Genomic DNA, 20,648 nt, shown 5'->3' on the forward strand with positions numbered 1-20,648 from the left:
CCCAAAAATTGAAGGCGCAGGCGATGGCTACACCTAGCCCTTCGACACCACAACACATTATTCCAATGCCTAACCTACCCACCAATACCACGAAAGTTGTGACGATTGCTACGAGGTAGGCGAAAAAGCCAAAAAGCATAATGCCAAATGGAAAAATTCCTACCAGGCCCCCCGGACAACCAGGGCGACCAACCTAAGGTCCATAGCAAGGCCAAAAGAAAACTGGAAACCCTGCTCTAAGGGAGTGGAGGGTGGGTGACTCGCGACGGGACGACAAAAAGTGAGGGCTGGAGGCTGGCGCCACAGCAATTCAGGCTGCTGTACACGCCCCCTTGAAGGCACATGGTTGGGTGCCTGGCCGAGGGCGTGGGCGCCAGCCAGATGAGTGGGAGGCAGGGGACAAACGCCCCCTGCTTGAGGCGGAGTCCGGCTCCCGGCCACAACCACTCCCCTCTCTTGCAGGGAGGAGAGTCTTTGTAGAGTTGGAAGGGACCCTGAGGGTCATCTAGTCCAACCTTGTGCAATAGCAGAAATATGCAGCACCATGCTCTTACCAACTGAGTTGTGAGCCTCAGGAGCCACTGACAGCCTTTTCCTCCATAAATTTGTCTAATCACATTCCACATTGTCATCCACAAGTCATCTACATTGGTGGCTATCACTGTATCTTCAGGGAATGTGCTCCATCTTAGAAGCATAGGACCATAGATCTGGAGAGTAGGAAGGGACCCTGAGGATTATCTAGCCCAACTCCCTTCAATGCAAGAATCTCAGCTAAAGCATCTGTGGCATTCACACAGGGTCCCCGGACGTTTAACTGTCTCTTGATCTCTGTGCCACCGCTGTGCTCACTTCCCTGCTGCCACCAACCCGTTACTCTCGGGTAAAACACTGAGTCCAGACACTTGCTAAAATCGAACCAAATAAACAAGTTTATTTTATAAACATTAACAAGTTTATGGCTTCTCAGATAAAATTCCTGTCAGTATCTTAACTTTAGTTTCTTTACCGGCCTATACCTTCCTAATACCTTCTGACTGATTATCTCAGCTGTTTGACTGACTCCTCTTAACAAATTCTCTCACTCTCTCACATCAGACTAGCCCAACCCACAGATTTATCCTCTCTGTCTCTTCTAACTCCAGACTGTCTTTTCAACAACTCTAACTCACTTCCCTTGGGTTCCCATTGGTTAATCATTTTACAATTCGTTAACACTTTCCTTATGAACCCAGTATGATGTCACACACCTAGGAGGGCACACATCACATAATCCATGACAGATGGCCATCCAACCTCTGCTCAAAAACCTCCAAGGAAGGAGAGTCCACCACCTCCCGAGGGAGTCCATTCCCCTGTTGAACAGCTCTTGCTCTCAGGAAGTTCTTCCTGGTGTTTAGTCTGAATCTCCTTTCTTGTAACTTGATGCCATTGGTTCCAGTCCTCCCCTCCAGAGCAGGAGAAAACAAGCTTATTCCCTCTTCCATGAGACAGTCCTCGAGATATTTGAAGATGGCTATCGTATCTCCTCTCAGTCTCCTCGTTTCCAGGCTAAATATACCCAGCTCCTTCAACCTTAACTATGTACAGTGGTACCTTGCAAGACGAAATTAATTCGTTCTGTGAGTTTTTTCGTCTTGCGAATTTTTCGTCTTGCGAAGCACGGATGCACCCTGGTATTAACGGTTTTAAGAAAAAGGAAACAAACTCACAAGACATTTTCATCTTGCGAAGCAAGCCCATAGGAAATTCGTCTTGCGAAGCAACTAAAAAAACGAAAAACTCTTGCGAGTTTTTCGTCTTACGAGGCATTCGTCTTGCGAGGTACCACTGTATTGTGTGAAGAAGTGCTTTTTTTCTGTATCTCCTAAATTCTCCAACATTCAGATACACTGGATAGCCCCAGGCTCCAATACTGAGGTCGAGGAAAAACCTCTCTCTAACCACTTTCTCCATACCAATTTTATACCCCTTTATAATTGTTCCTCTTAGTCTCTCTTTTCTAAGCTGACATCACCCCCCCCCCCAAAAAAATGCCGTAACCTCTTCCAACCCCTTGATCATTTTGGATGTCCATTTTCTTGCACCTCTTCCTGCTATACCATGTCCTTTCCAGCGAAATTATATGCTGGGGGGAGGTGTTTGTTCGCCCCAGAACATTGGTATCACTTTAACTTACTGCGTTCCATCATACCTCTCCTCCCTTTCGACTGTTGCCCATAGACTGGCCTTCACCAAAGCGAGGTTCAACGTTTTTCCCTCCAACGTCCTGAGACATAGATTCTCAAAGTGCCAAGCCCCCGCCACGTGCGAATGTGATAAGGAGACGCTGGAGTCGCTCCAGCACATCATGTTCACTTGCCCCCTGTTCAATGTGCCACGGGCAAATTTGTTGGGATCAATCATACAGAAACTAGAGGGTACCCCACCAAAATTCCACCTTGCTCAAATCTTGCAGGATAAGGATACTCATACGACCCTGAATGTGGCTAGGTTCTTGGTCGCTGTCCTTACCCAAAAGCGACGCCAAGGAGCACTACAAGCTAACTAAGGCGTAGTATGCCATTCTATTTTATAGTATTTTATTGTTATTGTGGTGTTTTAGCGGCTGTTTTTTTTTTCCCACGTGCACAAGCTGTTATTTATGTGTTGTTGTTTTTACCTGTATGGGCCTATGGCCGTAATAAATATTGTTGTTGTTGTTGTTGTTACCATGTCCTTTCCAAGATGTGGTGACCAGAATCGAATGCGATTTTATTCTGATATAAATTGCTCTTTTAGTTGTTCTTGATTAGTCATGTTGCATACACTGCATGGGTCTTCCTAATTATTCCTACATAGCCTTTTAAGTTCACAGTATTAATATTTCTGTACTGGGCATTGTATATCAATACATTTTAATTCATTTCAGTGGCAATCTGAGGTCCTTGCTACTAGTTCCTCTTTTCCCACAGGAGTGAAATTTCAAACTCGGATTAACATAATTGCATAATGTAGAAAAGCATGGGAATTGGGTTAATGTATTTTTCTTGCTGCTAAAAAGGGGAAATAAGGATTAAGAGCTCATTCCCTATATACTGCAAAAAATAATTTATAGCTATTTTAGTAGAAGAGGAACAATGAATTCTAGAAATCTAGGTAAGCTGCCATCTATTAAAATGCAAGTTGAGCTCTCACAAAGAGGATGGTTTTAATATCAAACTCTGCAAAAGCCTTAAGATTAATTTAATCAACTGGCAATCAATTACATCAACTATTAGCCCCTTCCTATCGCTAAGTGAGCCCAAATATTGCACTACATATGTCACATGGGGGTTGTGGCTGCAGAGTCATAAGTTAAAAATCAACAAAGGTATCACAGAAGTAACAAATACTACAAAATATAAGGATCACAGCAATGAAATTAATGATAGGCTTAGACAATGCCATTCCAATACAGCAACAAAGCTGTCATGTCATATCATATCGAATGGCACTAAAATATTGCAGGTTGAAATCCAAAAACAAAAGTGGAAGAGTCACTTTTCAGCCAAATAACCAAAGGAATAGTGTGTCTGAACCTGGTAAGCCTCTCTGGAGAGGTTAATAATAATAATAATAATAATAATAATAATAATAATAATAATTTATTTATTTATAACCCTCCCATCTGGCTGGGTTTACCCAGCCACTCTGGGCAGCTTCCAACAAAATAATAAAAATACAATAGTCTGTCAAACATTAAAAGCATTCCATGTCAAGAAGGAGGGCTAGTGGGCACCCTTGGCCCCCTAGATTTAGAGGCCCAAGTTGTCCTGCCCTCACATGAAGTCTTTGGTTTGCAATTTTGGGAGAGGGGAGACTGCCCGCTGGGGAACGGGTGGGCTGGCGAGGCCCCCTAGATTTAGAGGCCCTAGGCTTCAGCCTACTTAGCCTATATATAAATCCGGCACTATTCTCGGTGTCCCTTCGTTAGTTATACTTGCTGAGAGGGTTTTTTCTTTAAAAAAAGTTTGACATTTTACTACATTTTTATATGTACTGTAAGCTGCTTTGAGTGGCTGGGGAACCCCAGCCAGATGAGTGGGATATACGTAATAAAATTATTGTTATATTGTTATTGTTATTGTTCTTCTGTCCTATATTGTTTCCTTGAACGCCTTGCCACATCTAAGTGACCCCTTTTGAGTGTGTGAAATATGATTTAATTCTACACTTCTAATCTCACTAGGAAGAAAATCTCATTGAACTCCCAAATAAACATTTTTAAGATCGGGGTTAATTCTGGAGATATGCTCATTAGTCATCTGAGAGTGTAAGTAGAAGCTTAAATTATTGATTGATGAAAAGTGGTATCATTTCAAGTTTTATAGTAAGCGACATGCATAACAAAGCATGTGTTTTACATTGCATCAGATTCATGATATGATTCACACACGCAAAGTCTGGGTGGAGTTCTTTCCCAGTCTGACTTCCCTGAAGTCTACTGCTCACATATTTTAAATCTGCTTTCTCAAATGTGAAAATCAGGCGCGTCCAACAGGTAGATCATGATCTACTGGTAGATCACTGGACATCTGTGATAGAGCATCACAGTACGTTTCCGAGCACAATTCAAAGGGTTGGTGTTGACCTTTAAAGCCCTAAACGGCCTCGGTCCAGTATATCTGAAGGAGCGTCTCCTCCCCCATCGTTCTGCCCGGACACTGCGGTCCAGCTCCGAGGGCCTTCTGGCGGTTCCCTCACTGCGAGAGGCCAAGTTACAGGGAACCAGGCAGAGAGCCTTCTCGGTAGTGGCGCCCGCCCTGTGGAACGCCCTCCCATCAGATGTCAAAGCAGCGCTGTTCAGGGAAGTTTTTAATATGTGATATTTTAGTGTATCTTTCATCTTTGTTGGAAGCCACCCAGAGTGGCTGGGGAAACCCAGCCAGATGGGCGGGATACAAATAATAAATTATTATTATTATTATTATTATTATTATTATTATTATTATGATCATTGGTAGATCACTGGCTCCACCCAAAGTAGCTCAACAACTTTGGCTCCCCTAAAAAAGCTCAACATTTTTGCCTTGCACCCCCAAAACAGGGCTTTCCTCCCTAAAAAAAGCTCAACAACTTTGACCTGTTGACCTGAATCCCCCCAAAGGGGGTAGTTCACTGCCAGCTTGTAACTCTGTGAGTAGATCACAGTCTCTTGGGAGTTGGCCACACCTGGTGTAAATCAATCCATTGGTGACTCCTGGATGGTAAGGTGGAAAAAGAAAAGATGGTGGCTGCTGTATTTGGAAATAGGGGTGTTGTTGATCTTTTGAAAACACAGACAAGAGATTTAGTTTAGGGCAGAGTTTTTCCCAGTTTAGGGTAGGATGTTTCCCAGACATAGCCAGAATACAGCAGCCAGAAGCAGTGTCTAGGTGGAAATCTCTGGAATGTCTGGGAAAATCCAGACAAACTGCAACCCTTGCTGGAAGTCTAGATTTTGCCGAATATCCATAAAAAATAGTTCAAAACTTTTTCCTTTTCCTTTTTTGATTTCGAAAAAGAAGCACAACAACTTTGTGCACACAACCCGCCCCCCTCCACAAAAACTCAACAGCTTTCCCAAAAGAAAGCGCAGAACTGGCGAAGTCAGAACTGAAGCAAAGAACTCATACATTAGTAGCGACTGTTTCTGGGACATAAAGAATCTCCCCCTTCTCTTTCAAAACATGTTGATTAGTAGCTGCTTTTTATGCTAAGATTCCAACACAGAATGTTTTATTGTTTGAAAAAGAAAAGGATTTGATTCTCCGCATCACAGGGTTGCATAAAAGAATAGTATAATTAGAAACAATGGCATAGACAGTGAAAGTTGTGAAGTTTTGATCTCCTCACAATGCTTTTTCTGCCAAGTAAAAAGAAAACAAAAAGACCGTAAAAGAAAATGTTTTGTGGGTCAATCCTACGAAATGTGAAAAGCTGGTTTGATCGTCCTAATCACTTTCTGGGGTGCATGCAAATGTGAAAAAGTACCTCTCCTTTTTGTTGCTTTTTCAATACTCAGGAAATATACTGGCTTGCAAGTCTGCTTACTGTAGACATTTTCTAGTCAATGAAATGTACTGCCCTTACATAAAGAAAAATGGGAAAGGGAGCTAGATTTCAGGACAATACAATCCTATGCATGCTGACATAGAAGTAAAAGGTAAAGGGACCCCTGATCATTAGGTCCAGTCGTGACCGACTCTGGGGTTGCGGTGCTCATCTCGCTTTATTGGCCAAGGGAGCCTGCGTACAGCTTCCGGGTCATGTGGCCAGCAGGACTAAGCCACTTCTGATGAACCAGAGCAGCACATGGAAACACCGTTGACCTTCCCGCCAGAGCGGTACCTATTTATCTACTTGCACTTTGATGTGCTTTCGAATTGCTAGGTTGGCAGGAGCAAGGACCGAGCAACGGGAGCTCACCCCGTCGCGGGGATTCGAACCGCCAACCTTCTGATCGGCAAGTCCTAGGCTCTGTGGTTTAACCCACAACGCCACCTGCATCCAGGGTTTTATCCCAAATAAGTGTGTGACCAGCAGTGGTTAGCAAGGTGGTTGGAACACAGAGTGTTGCTGCTGCTTACTGAGAGAGAGAGAGGGGTGTGTGGAGCTCAGCATGGTGGGAGCACAAAAACACACAAGCGCACAACCCCTCACTGCCTGTCCTGTCCTGCTTATCGATGCTGGTGTCTGTGATTGCACGCAATGTAAGAAGATGCCAAGAACTGCAAAACCATGGAAGAAAGATGCATTGTTTAAGTCACTTCCAAAGTTCCTGGTGTTTCAAATCTAGAGTACATCTCCAGTATTGGGTTGAATTCAGTCTAGACAAATGTAGTAAACATGGCTAGTTAATGCATGAAGGGGTTAAGATCACAGAGCTGCATTCCTAGACTCAGTTAAGTCACACAACCTCACCTTTGACGCAGAAGGAAGTGAAGCTTCCTTTGTTCACCGTCTTCCACCAGGTAACATATCTTCAAGCCCTGACAGCGTGCTCAGAAGTATTTTTCTGTATTTTGCAAACCAGTAATTTTCCACCTGTGTTCTTCTTGCTGCTGCATGGAATAGCACATAAATCTGGCCTTTCTAGTTTGTAAGTGAAACATTTAAACTTACTAATGGCATGGTCCATTCCTTTCTGAGAGCGGTAGAAATGGAGGAGCTGTAAGTGGACTGAACAGGGTATTAAAAGGATCTAACAGCCTACAATCCTAACGCTTCACTGTCACTGCACATTTTGTGACTTTTAAACTCTGCTGCATTTTATTTTTAATAATAATAATAACAATAATTTTTATTGAGTTTTCAGTTTTTTAAAGGTAAAGGTAAGGGGACCCCTGACCATTAGGTCCAGTTGTGGCCAACTCTGGGGTTGTGGCGCTCATCTCGCTTTATTGGCCGAGGGAGCCAACATACAGCTTCCGGGTCATGTGGCCAGAATGATTAAGCCGCTTCTGGCGAACCAGAGCAGCACACGGAAACACCGTTTACCTTCCCGCCAGAGCGGTACCTATTTATTTCAAAATAAACATTTTGCACACTTTAAAATATCCAATAACTTCCCTTCTTCTCCATCCATTGTTCATATTACATATCACATATTCCTGCATATTTTACTATAACCATTCAAATCATTTTTTTTTACTTTTACATCAATCAAATATTGTTTACTCTTCTGAATTTATCTGAGTGCTGCCAGCTTTTTCAGCTGTGTACAATTATTTTCCATATATTCAACAAATATTTTCCACTCTTCTTTAAATATACGTTCTTCTTGTTCTCTTATTCTGTGTGTTAAACCTGGAAGTTCTTCATATTCTAACATCTTAAGTTGCCAATACTCTGCTGCATCTTAGGACAGTCCGCACTAGTGGTAAACTTGACATGTGTCTATATTGGCATGGGAGTGATCACTGTGGAAGTAGTATTCATGCTGTTAAGTTAAATGTATATTTTAAAGAGGACTGTACACATGTAATGCCCTGAGTCAAACCCCAGCTGACAGCATTACACAAGAGTCACAATTCAAAGTCAAAGACAGACAAGATCCCGGTTTGAATTAAGTGCATATTCCATATGGAGTGTCCTACTTTCGAAAATGGCATCTGAATCTCCTCCCTCCCTCCCTCCCTTCTGTCTTCAAGTTCAGCAGAAATTAAGTTAAGCAAATGTTCTGTCTGAAGGAACATGAAAACAGGAGTCCAGTTCTAACCCATCGTTACCCATCATAGTTTTATATATTTAAGAAATCCAAATCTACATGTTTCGTTGCATGTGCTCCAAAGGTAGAATCATAGAATCATAGAGTTGGAAGAGACCACAAGGGCCATCGAGTCCAACCCTCTGCCAAGCAGGAAACACCATCAGAGCACTCCTGCCATATGGTTGTCAAGCCTCTGGTTAAAGACCTCCAAAGAAGGAGACTCCACCACACTCCTTGGCAGCAAATTCCACTGTCGAACAGCTCTTACTGTCAGGAAGTTCTTCCTAATGTTTAGGTGGAATCTTCTTTCTTGTAGTTTGGATCCATTGCTCCGTGTCCGCTTCTCTGGAGCAGCAGAAAACAAACTTTCTCCCTCCTCTATGTGACATCCTTTTATATATTTGAAGATCCCATCCATCTCTTTAAAAAAATCAACATGAGAATGTTCACCCACAATCCTTTTAGCAGGAGCAGTCAATGTGCTGCGTAGAAGATGTTGCAGGGCTACAACTCCCAGTATTCCTGACCATTGGTCATGCTGGCCACAGCTGATGGAAGTTGTGGTACAACAATCTCCAGAAGGCACCATGTCGCTGGATGGACACTCTCGCCAATCCTGCTGCTCATCAGACAATGGCTTTTTCCTACCCTGCAGCCCTAAGAGCCTTTCCCACAACATGACTTTAAGAAGAGCAGAAGCAGCTAGGAAGAGAGAAGAGTTAAGAGATATTAAAAAATAAATAAATTATAAGTTGTGTGTCCTTGTTTCGCAATATGATCCTTTTACACGGTTTTGTATGTTTTGTGGTATTTTATGCATTGCAACTTGCCATTATTTTTATCGTTTAGTAATTCTTTATTGTAATTGAGAAGTGTAAACTGTTTAACTATCATTTGCTGATATTTAATATTTTTGTTGTTGTTGTTTAGTCGTTTAGTCGTGTCCCACTCTTCGTGACCCCATGGACCAGAGCACGCCAGGCACTCCTGTCTTCCACTGCCTCCCACACTTTGGTCAAACTCATGTTTGTAGCTTCGAGAACACTGTCCAACCATCTCGTCCTCTGTCGTTCCCTTCTCCTTGTGCCCTCCATCTTTCCCAACATCAGGGACTTTTCCAGGGAGTATTCTCTTCTCATGAGGTGGCCAAAGTATTGGAGCCTCAGCTTCAGGATCTGTCCTTCCAGTGAGCACTCAGGGCTGATTTCCTTAAGAATGGATAGGTTTGATCTTCTTGCCGTCCATGAGACTCTCAAGAGTCTCCTCCAGCACCATAATTCAAAAGCATCAATTCTTCGGCGATTAGCCTTCTTTATGGTCCAACTCTCACTTCCATACATCACTACTGGGAAAACTATAGCTTTAACTATACGGACCTTTGTTGGGAAGGTGATGTTTCTGCTTTTTAAGATGCTGTCTAGGTTAGTCATTGCTTTTCTCCCAAGAAGCAGGCGAAAAGCAATGACAAACCTAGGCAGCATCTTAATATTACTATTACACTGGTACCTCGGGTTAAGAACTTAATTCGTTCTGGAGGTCTGTTCTTAACCTGAAACTGTTCTTAACCTGAAGCACCACTTTAGCTAATGGGGCCTCCCGCTGCTATCGCTCCGCCGGAGCACAATTTCTTTTCTCATCCTGAAGCAAAGTTCTTAACCCGAGATACTATTTCTGGGTTAGCGGAGTCTGTAACCTGAAGCATCTGTAACCTGAAGCGTATGTAACCTGAGGTACCACTGTATATTTTGATAGATTATTGAATGTTGTTTTGTTTGATAGGACTTGTGTATTTTAAAGCTATTGTGACTTTTTAGTATTGAATCAGATTGTTATTAGGCGTTTTTGCTGTCTATTTTGTTGTTTCTTCAGCTTGTTTACTGCCTTGTGTATAGTAATAGAGAAAGGTGGTATACAAATTAAAAGTGAAACTAAATGACTGTTGATTGATGGGAGCTGGATTCTAATAACATCTGTAAGGTGACAGGTTCCTCAACCCTGTCTTTCTTATTTTGCAACTTGCCTGTCTACAAAATAGCACTGCACGTGCTAAAGAAATCTGACAAGTAATTTTAAACTGTAAATGAAATTAGCTCTTGTCCATTTAAAGAGGGTCACTTAATTTAGCCAAACAGCAGCTTTCATTAATCAGTGTACAACAAAATTCTTCTGTTACCTGATTTAACCCATGCTTAAGCAGGCATTTTACTGACACCAAGTAATGCAAACAAGGATCAAACAACTTTAAGTATGCCTACAGCAGGGGTTCACACCACTTTGAATATATTTATTTTAAACAGATTTAATTAAACTGATCATAAACACCCATGAGATGCAAAACCTTTTTTTCCTCATCAAATTTATTCAGAGTTATTTAAGCAACAACTTAAGAGGTTTTTCTAACATCTAAATGAGGCAAACACTTAATAGAGCAGACTGAAAAACTACAAGCCTCAGAAGTCACTGTCACATAGTGTAGAAGACAGGATCCTCAGGGCGCAAGGAGCCCAGCTAACTCCACATTAACAATAGCAGATACACCTATGTAAGAATACAAGGGATTGCTGAATTCCTAGAGAGTCAGTGTGGTGTAGTGGTTAGAGTGTTAGGCTAGGATTTGGAAAACCAGGGTTCAAATCTTCAGTCAGTCATGAAGCTCACTGAGAGACCTTGAGCCAGTCACTCCCTCTCATCCTAACCTACCTCACAGGGTTGTTGTGGGGGTTGAATGAGGAGGGAAAGAATGAAGGACATCACCTTGAGCTCTTCGGAGAAGAGGTGGAATATAAATGCAATAAAATAAAATTGTGGAATGGGTGGGGAGCCAGCAGATAGGAGACAAGTGCCAAATCCTAGCTGCACCTGCCATTTTTTTGCTTGCAAAGTTGAGGCAAGTGTTCAGCACCTTTCTCCAGCCCACTCCTTCTCCAGCCAAAATTGTCATGCGCAGTTCACCCCACCATTTGCCTCACTTTCAAGGCATCATGAGGACCAGTGCAAAAGGTAATAAGACAAATTTTCTCACTGTAGTTTTCATGCAGAATAAAAAATAAAAATAAAACATCAAACATTAAAAACTTTCCAATACAGGGCTGCCTTCAGATATCTTCTAAAAGTCAGACAGTTGTTTATTTCCTTGACATCTGATGGGAGGGTGTTCCACAGGGAGGGTGTTACTGCAGAGAAGGTCCTCTGCCTGGTTCCCTGTAACTTCACTTCTCACAGTGAGGGAACCACCTGGGAGTAGACCGGGCTGATTGATGGGGGTGGAGACACTCCTTTAGGCATGTTTCATTCTATTGAAACATCTGAACATACATAGTGATGTGCTTATTCTCATGCGCCTGTGCTTTTCAACAGTCTGTTGGGCCCGTCATCCTGCGTGAGCTGAGGTTTCATCCTAGGACACACCAAAACTCCCCCAACAACTCAATCTCTACAGCAGGAGATGGCCTTTGAGGTGTGTAAGGAGGGCAGGTTGAGAAACCCGGATGATTTCAGTCACAGGACCAGACCATGAAAACTACAGTGAGAAAATTTGTCTTATTACCCTTTCCACTGGTCCTCATGATGCCTTGAAAGTGAGGCAAACGGTGGGGTGAACTGCGCATGACATTAACACAACCTGCACATGACAATTTTGGCTGGAGAAGGTTGGCCGTGTTGCCTTCTGCCCAATAAGAGGAGCTACATTAAAGTACTACATTAAGCGTACTTGGCTCCCAGTATGTTTCCGAGCACAAGTCAAAGTGTTGGTGCTGACCTTTAAATACCTAAACGGCTTTGGCCCTGCATACCTGAAGGAGCATCTCCACCCCCCATTGTTCAGCCTGGACACTGAGATCCAGCTTCAACGGCCTTCTGGCAATTCCTTCACTGCGAGAAGTGAAGCTACAGGGAAACAGGCAGAGGGTCTTCTCAGAAATGGCAACCACCCCATGGAACACTCTCCTGACAGATGTCTTGCGAGACCTCAGAACCTGATTTCTGGTGCCACCGGAAGTCAGGTGCTAAGGTCTCATGAGACCTCAGGAAGCATCTTTGAGGTCTTGTGAGCAGGGGCAAAGGAAGTCTAACTGACACTCAGTGCGGGGTGTCGGGGCAAACCGCCCGGTGACACATGCACATGTGCCGTATGTATGGAGCATGCACAATGGTGCTACATGCTGCACATGCGCATGTGCAGTGGCATTACACATGCACAGTACATAGTGGTGCTGTGCATGTGCCACTGGGCTGTTTGCCGATGGCACCACTCAAGTGCCATACGGACAGCGTTGGGATCCTCTGTTCAAGGCTGCAGTGCCTTCTTTTCACACACACACACACCCAGAGATGGCACCTGGGGCGGATGCCCCTCCCCCGCCCCCTTCCTCTGCCACTGCTTGTGAGGCCTCAGAGATGCTGTCCAAAGGTTGGGTTGGGGGACCTGCGGTGTGAGTGTTGAGCACCCAAACAAAAATTTTGTGGGTGCTCAGGCACCCAGAGCCCCCTATGGTTGGCACCCCTCATGCCAGGGAACAAGGGACAAGGACTGGCAACACAGCAACACATGGCAGAAAACATCAAGCTCTGCCAGGACTGTACTGCAGGACCATGAGCAGCAAAATGAAATGAAAAGAAGACAGGAAACTTCCTTATACTGGCAGGGGTAAACCAGAGTTTCAGACAGGGACCTTTCTCAGCTCTCCTGAGAGACACCCAAAATTGAATCGGACACTCTCTGCATGCACTGAGCTTCAACTCTTTCCATAGCAGGAAGTTGTCTTATGCAACATCAAGCTATTTGTTCATCTAACCCAGTGTTGTCTCTACTCGGATTGACAGTGGCTTCTCAAGGTCTTAGGCAAAGGTTTTTCACATCAACCTGCTATCTGATATTTTTGACTAGAGTTCCCAGGCAATGAGCCAGAGATCGCTTCACAAACAATGCTCGTCTTCTGCCCCTGAGCTAAGAAATGTGAGGAGGAGCAGGGGTGCAACCTGACCATGCAGACCATCATTTACCACCATCAGTAGCAAGTAGCATGGTGGGGTAGTGCCCCTTGCCTGAGCTCTAATCATCACCATCATTATCATCATTTTATTATTAAGCCAGATGTCAGGGACTGGGCAGATAGGGAGAGGTGGTAGAGGCCTCCATTTCAAGAGGCTTCTGGCTAGGAGGAAGATGACGATAGTATGGACCCAGATTCATGGGGGTGGCAAACAGGACACACCCCAGAAGAAGAAGCAAAGAGATGGGGAATAATGGAGGACTCAGAAGTGGGAGAAAGAGCACAGCAGACAGTGGACACTTTGTCACTTGAAAGCCTAGTAAGACCTTCCCCTTCTCCAAGGACCAGGCGATCACTTTGTATCTTCAAGCAGAAGACCAAAGAGAGACAGAAATATTGCATTGCCGGCCACCAGAGGCAGTAAAGAGGGGTGGGATGGGCACTCTGAACAATGTCTCGAGACTGAGAGGAGCATAATCTATGGTCTCCCTGTGTATTCTGTTGATTTAAATAAAAGAACTAGCAGAAGCTCTCTACCTCATGACACCAGGGGTGCCAACCTGAACAAAATATTAGGTGGGGCCAGGTAAGCACAGCCCCACATAACTGATCACATGACATGGTGCAATCGAACGGCAATGTCCACCAACTTTGGGGAGGGGCAGCCCCCTCAAATATTTTATTGGAGGGGCCAAAGAGCCCTCGGACCCTAGGCATTGGCTCTTACAGTATGTACCCTATCCATCTGACTGGGTCACCCCAGCCAATATGGGAGGCTTCCAGCATATAGAGAAATATAATAAAACATCAAACATTAAAACCTTCCCTATACAGGGCTGCCTTCAGGTGTTTTCTAAAGGTTGTGTAGTTACTTAACTTCCGGATATCTAATGGGAGGGCATTCCACAGGGTGGGCGCCACCACTAAGAAGGCCCTCTGCCTGGTTACCTATAACCTCACTTCTCGCAGTGAGAGAACAACCAGAAGGCAACCAGAGCAAGATCTCAGTGTCCGGGCTGAACGATGGGGTTGGAGACGCTCCTTCAGGTACACAGGGCTGAGGCCATTGAGGCCTTTAAAGGTCAGCACCAACACTTTGAATTGTGCTTGGAAACATAGAAGAGAAGGGATGAGATAGTGGTGAGGTCAGTGTAGTGCAAACGCACCAGTGGAGTTGATCTGGCACTCCCACAAGTGTGTTTGCACTGCTCTGACCATGCCTCTGCCTCTGCCTTTTCCTCTACCTCGCAGTAAGCAACAGCAACATGGCTGACTAGCCCTGCCACATCATCCAGTACTGAGCGCCATGTGTACATCTAACCAGGATGTACATCATCTGTAAATGTTATACACACACACAAACACATCCATCTTTCCTGATAGGAATCCAGGAAGTGGTAAAATCATCACCAACCTCCAACTCTTGGCTGGGGATTACAAACGACATCTTATCAAAGAGTTGCAAGCACGCTGTGGTATGCCATGACTTGGTAAATCATTGCCTGAATTGACTCTCTGACAGGACCTTTGCGAGGGCAATAGCGAACATGTGATCATCAGTTGAAGATGACAGGTAGGAAACACAGAGCCTTGCTGAGGTCACAGTATGAAGCAAAAGAGTTTGATTCGTCATCAATGCTGCCAGATTACCGGGGATGTCATCAGATGAGCCAATAAAGAAAACAACGACAAAACTTAAGGACAGAACCCATTTCGTTCCTGCCCTTGTCACTATAAGCCTTGGAAAGGAGCCACGCTGCTCCTTTTTTAGCTAGTTACGTCTAATGCAGGAAGACAGGAATAAGCAGAGTAGAAGCACCTGTCAGCTCTATTTCCTACTCTCCTTGATTAGCATGAAACATTAATAGGACTCTCAGAAATTCTGGTCTGAAATGGGCTTTGCCTGAAAATGCGTCTGCCTTTACGATACTAAAGCTGCTATCTCTTTTTTTAAAGAAAGAAAGGGGAGGGAAGGAGGGAGACAGTGAGAAAATGAGAGGAAATATTCAAAGAAGCCTTGAAATTTCTTTCTCTTTTTTTTTTTTAATCCAATGACAAATTATTTTAATAATGGCAATCGTGCACTGGGCCATTTGTATAATGCAGCCCATTAAAATCCCCCTCCCCCCCCCCACATTAAATGTGTTCTTCCTCTTGGCTCATCTCTCTCTCTACCAAATGACACACACAAAATGATACATCGTGCTTCTCGCAAAGAATTGAAAATGAACACCCTGTAATGGGTTAACGAACATTTTAATAAAATTTTCATTGTTGCACATTTCACTTCTCCATACCGAGAGCCAGGACTGTATCAGTAACCCCAGGCGATGCCTTAGGATGAAACAAATCACATGGTACCGAACTATTTTCACCTATTTATCCTTCTCCTGAAAATATATTCATAAATACAAAATGAAGCCAGCAAGCAAAGCCCGTAAAATGATACCTAGCATAGATATTGCCTGGTGGAGCCAATGTCCTGTGGTGTTGATGCTCTCCCTTCCTCATAATCTTAGGGGTGCAGTGTGTGTGTGTGTGTGTGTGTGTTTGTGTTTGCCTGATACGCAAGGTAAAGGTAAAGGTAAAGGTACCCCTGCCCGTACGGGCCAGTCTTGACAGACTCTGGGGTTGTGCGCCCATCTCACTTAAGAGGCCAGGGGCCAGCACTGTCCGGAGACACTTCCGGGTCACGTGGCCAGCGTGACATCGCTGCTCTGGCGAGCCAGAGCCGCACACGGAAACGCCGTTTACCTTCCCGCTGGTAAGCGGTCCCTATTTATCTACTTGCACCCGGAGGTGCTTTCGAACTGCTAGGTTGGCAGGCGCTGGGACCGAGCAGCGGGAGCGCACCCTGCCGCAGGGATTCGAACCGCCGACCTTTCAATCGGCAAGTCCTAGGAGCTGAGGCTTTAACCCACAGCGCCACCTGCGTCCCAGGTAGCACACTGCAAAATCTTGCTAAGAAAATTGTTTTCTTACACATCTCAAAGCCGGTTCCCACGCCTGGCTCGTTTCCACAAATAACTTCTCATGCAAACAAGCCTGTTAGCATAAAGCTGAGCCATCGCAGCTCTTCTTACACCAACTGGAAACGAAATGGCAACTTCAAGCTCACACGGCTGAATGATCAGATTGTGCAAGGCTGGAAGTCCTGGGACTTGCGACTATGTAGTAGTTAAACAACTTCTGAACTCCACACATCTGGTGCAAACAGCCTTGGCCAATCATCTGTGCCCTTCATCAATACACCCCTGAATCTCCACGTGAAATAACTTTTTTGCTCCACCATCTAGTTAAGCTGGTGATTTGGGTCAGGGTCCAAAGGCACTCAGATTTCCCACACAGCCCTTTGAATTCCAGAATTTGATTTACTACACCTCCCTTCTAGACAATGAGGTCACAGACGCTCCTGCTATGTACCGCAGGCCTGGACACTGAGCAGCTGAGATTATCCTGGACTTTGGGATACAATAGCCCAATGGGTCAAACTGCTATAAGGCTAGTTACAGGTAGGTAGCAATGTTGGTCTGCCATAGTCGAAACAAACAAAAAAATTCCAGTAGCACCTTAGAGACCAACTAAGTTTGTTATTGGTATGAGCTTTCGTGTGCATGCACACTTCTTCAGATTTTTCAGATGCTATAAGGCTGCAATCCTGCACACATACTGCTGGGTTCTGTGCTCAACTGAAATCAATGGATCTTCATTCTGCGTAGGCATGGCTAAGATAACACAGCACAAATCCCCCCCCCAAAAAAACCCACAAGTGCTATAATGCATGTGTTGTCTGCCATCTTGGTGTGTTGGCCTGGGTAGCTTGTATTCATGAGCTCTGATTTATCAAATACATGAGCCTGGTAACCCTACTGATCAGTGGTTTGGCGGGGGCGGGGGGATGAAGGAATCCAGCCCCTCCCTACACTTCCTAATGGCTGGAATTTCACTTTTTTAAAAAGTTGCACATGCCCAGTTATGGATTTGGGCTCAAGGAAGTAAACATACAATATACTGTATCGACAGGGGAAAAGCTGTAACTGCTTGTGTATGAACACTAGCTAGATCGAGGCAACTATGTAGAAGCAATCCCAATTATATCAATGAGTTTCCTGTGTGTCACGTGTTCCTGGTCCAGACATTAGTCCCAATGGAGGAAGCTGCTCAACTGAGCAATGGATTCAATTTCTCTCACAGAGCTAGATCCTGACTTTTGCTGGAATCCTACTTTCATTTACCTGGAAGTAATCCCCACTGAATTCTACAGGACTTACTTCTGAGTAGACATGGTTAGGATTGTGTAGCTGCACTTAAGAGTACACCCGCTGAAATCTTATTACATTCTTATATAAATCAGTGTTGTGTAAACTGGTTGTGATTATAAACTTTGATCCTATTCTCCTCAATGGGTCAAGATTTGGATTCTCCCCCTTTGTATTTGCACCTAAACTGTTTGTTTTAAACCATAAATTGTATTGAACCCATCCTTAAAAAGTCAGGTTATATGGTAATCATTTGTTTGGTGTGAATTAAATTAGACTTTAAAGTGAAATATTATTTGCAAACATATTTGGTGATCAACATATTCCTCATTGTGAATTATGCAGTGAAGAATTGCAATTCTGTTACAGACCAGTGATTGTATTAGACAAATTAGCTATAGTTAGTGTGTGTGTGTGTGTGTGTGTGTGTGTGTGTGTGTGTGTGTGTATCAAAAACAGCAAAGAATCCTGTGATATCTTAACAAATAGCAATTTATTATGGCATAAGTTTTAAGATACCACAAGACTCCTTGCTGTTTTGCTACAACAGTTGCCCCTCTGAAAATTGTTGTAATGAACAATACCCAAACAAGCATCTTAACTGGTTCTCCCTGGGTTGTAAAAGGAAGAAAGGATATGAACTTTCATTAGTAAGCAAGCAGTTATTTGCCAAACTTTCCCCAAACAACACAGCCTGTTCATGTTCTCTTAGATGTCTCACTGTATTCAATTCGGCTTATTCCCAGGCAGGTGTGCAGATGTCTACAGCCTAAAAATACTAAAGCAACTGTTTTACATTCTACTTTTCACATATTTCCACTTTTGAAAAGCTATTATTGCAATAGGAACAAGAGAAAATTAACTGAGGGTTGGATTTGGAAAATAATCACTAGTAGGGTTGAAATCCCAAGATCATAGGCGTACTTACTTGGGAGTAAGTCCCACTGAACAAATTGGAACAAACTTTTGAATAAATATGCTTAGGACAACTGGGAAAAGAAGGCACAAAATAGTAGACTAACTTTAACATAAATATGGATTGACTTCTACATAAACATGCGTTAGTTTGGATGCTTAGTTTACAAACCTGCACACACACACCCAAAAAATCCCAATTGATATTTATGAATTCCTGCTGATTATTACATATGCATATTTGAATGACAATGAACAGATAACAAATATTATATCTTGCTTAACTATTCCCTCCTTGGAAAACCAAATTTCCAAGGAAACCTAAAGCAGAACAGAGGTCTATTTGTACAGATCATTTTATATAGATATATATATAAAGAGAGAAGAGAGTAATAGACCTGGACAGAATAAACTCATTGGGGAAATTATTGTTTATTTACAACATGCTGGCAACACACATTCTACAAAGAGACGCAACAGGGCTTTTGTTTTTACTGTACACTTTTTTGCAAGTTTTCATTCCCTCCTTCCATAGAGTGGGATATTTCTGCTCTGATGAAGCCACTGGAACCCAGCATGCTGGTGAAGTGTGTGGCTTATAATTTTGGCCATATACATATATATGTTTGCAGGTCCCTAGGAAAGAGAACCCTCCCCCTCCCCCGGCATTTCTAAAATAGGCTAATACGCTGCATTAGAATAAGGACTACAATGCATATTGTCTGCCTCTGCAGCATGGTCTAGTAAAAAACGCCTCGCCGCCTGCTAGCTTGTCAATCTTTAATAGAAACTCATCAATTATTTGTGGGCACGAGATTGAAGCAGCTAATAGCTTAAATATATTCCTCCATTTCATTGCATCAGTAGCTCTAAATTAATGCCTTCAATTTCTCTTCTTTGCCCATTAAAAAAAAGGGGAGAAATATAAATAAATAAAGCAAGGCAGATATAAAAATCATCATTTGAATAAACAAGTAAACATCTGGCAAACAGAAAGAGAACAGAAAGTGTTTTAGGGTTGGTAAAAATGTATATATATATATATCCCCCAGTCAACAGAACGAATGAGATTTTCTAGCCTACTTAATATGAAATCTTCTCTCTCTCTCTCTCTCTCTCTCTCTCTCTTTGCAACTGCTAAATCAATTGTAATTATTCCATGTATATCAAACCAATTTTTTAAAAAGGTAAGGGGGTTCAACTTTGCCTCAACTTTGATTTCTTAATTTGTGTGGCTTCGCTCTGTATTGACCTGCAGCAAAGCTATTTACACCTTTCTTTTTTTAAAAAAAAGTAATAAAATAAAAGAGAGAGAAAGGAAGGAAGCTTGTAGGTGGGACACGCACAGCTCCCCATAAAGCAAAGTCTCCTCGTTTCAGCTAATTAAAAAGGAGGCTTCCGTGACATTAACAGGCAATAAAGGGAAATTTATAGGCAGATGCGGAAGATTGCTGTCCAAAAAGTTAGCCCACAACTTGACAGAGAGCTGCTTTTGCCAATCACATGCCACAGCCCTGCACTCCTCCCTTGACCCCCAAGTCCTCTCTCAGAGAACAGATCCTGGCATCTCAGGGCACATCAGAACTTGCACCAGCAGCAACGACGGTTCCAGGAAGCACATCTGAGCAGGCAATGGGTCTCCCAAGCCCTGACCCCACTGCATGCAGCGAGTGAGCCACCCCCCTCAGAAAAACGAAACAAAAAAAAGGAACCCGGCAGCAGCGTTAGGAGGAGCAGCTGCAAGTTTCCTGACCTAAGCCCCAGTCCTGCCACAGAGCTCCCCCTTCCTTCCTCCAGCACGCCGCTCTTTCTAAAGGCAGCTCTGCCGCAGCCTCTCCTTCCAGCAGTACCCACAGAACAGCACAGAAGAGATGACACACTTACTGTAATATCCCAAGAAGCAAAGTTCCCATCCCAGAGAGAGGCACTCTTTGCATTGATTCCATCCCCTGCAAAAGGGGTTAACCCCGATGGAAGAAATATTAACGCCCAAAACATTAGGCAGGCAGCCTACTTTGAGAGGTATTACATTTTGTTCCTAGCCAGGACGATAAACCCTGGCGAAACCTGTTGTTTTTTCCTTTTTAAGCACCTTGGCGAATGAGGCTTAGCACTGCATCCAGTCGCCAAAGCCCAATCAATATGGAAGGAGCGGTATTTTATGATTGGAGAAGTTGTTGTGTTTTTGGTGGTGAAATTCATTATTTAGTATCTGAACCCTCAGCATTTCAGTATCATTTATTCATAAAGTCCCTTTTTGCCAGGAGG

General features: G+C 43.5%; 1 long non-coding RNA gene across 1 annotated transcript in view; it reads right to left on the reverse strand.

Annotated features, from left to right (window-relative positions):
• LOC310843035 overlaps nt 1-20,443 on the reverse strand; it is a 201,569-nt gene extending 181,126 nt beyond the window's left edge. Inside the window, exon 1 of the long non-coding RNA XR_014563479.1 lies at nt 20,265-20,443. This is a non-coding gene — a long non-coding RNA (uncharacterized lncRNA). The remainder of the gene's footprint in view (nt 1-20,264) is intronic.
• Between the last annotated feature and the right edge of the window lie 205 nt (nt 20,444-20,648).

The sequence above is a fragment of the Podarcis gaigeae genome, assembly GCF_964106915.1.
Source record: "Podarcis gaigeae genome assembly, chromosome: 4".
Taxonomy (NCBI): Eukaryota; Metazoa; Chordata; class Lepidosauria; order Squamata; family Lacertidae; genus Podarcis; species Podarcis gaigeae.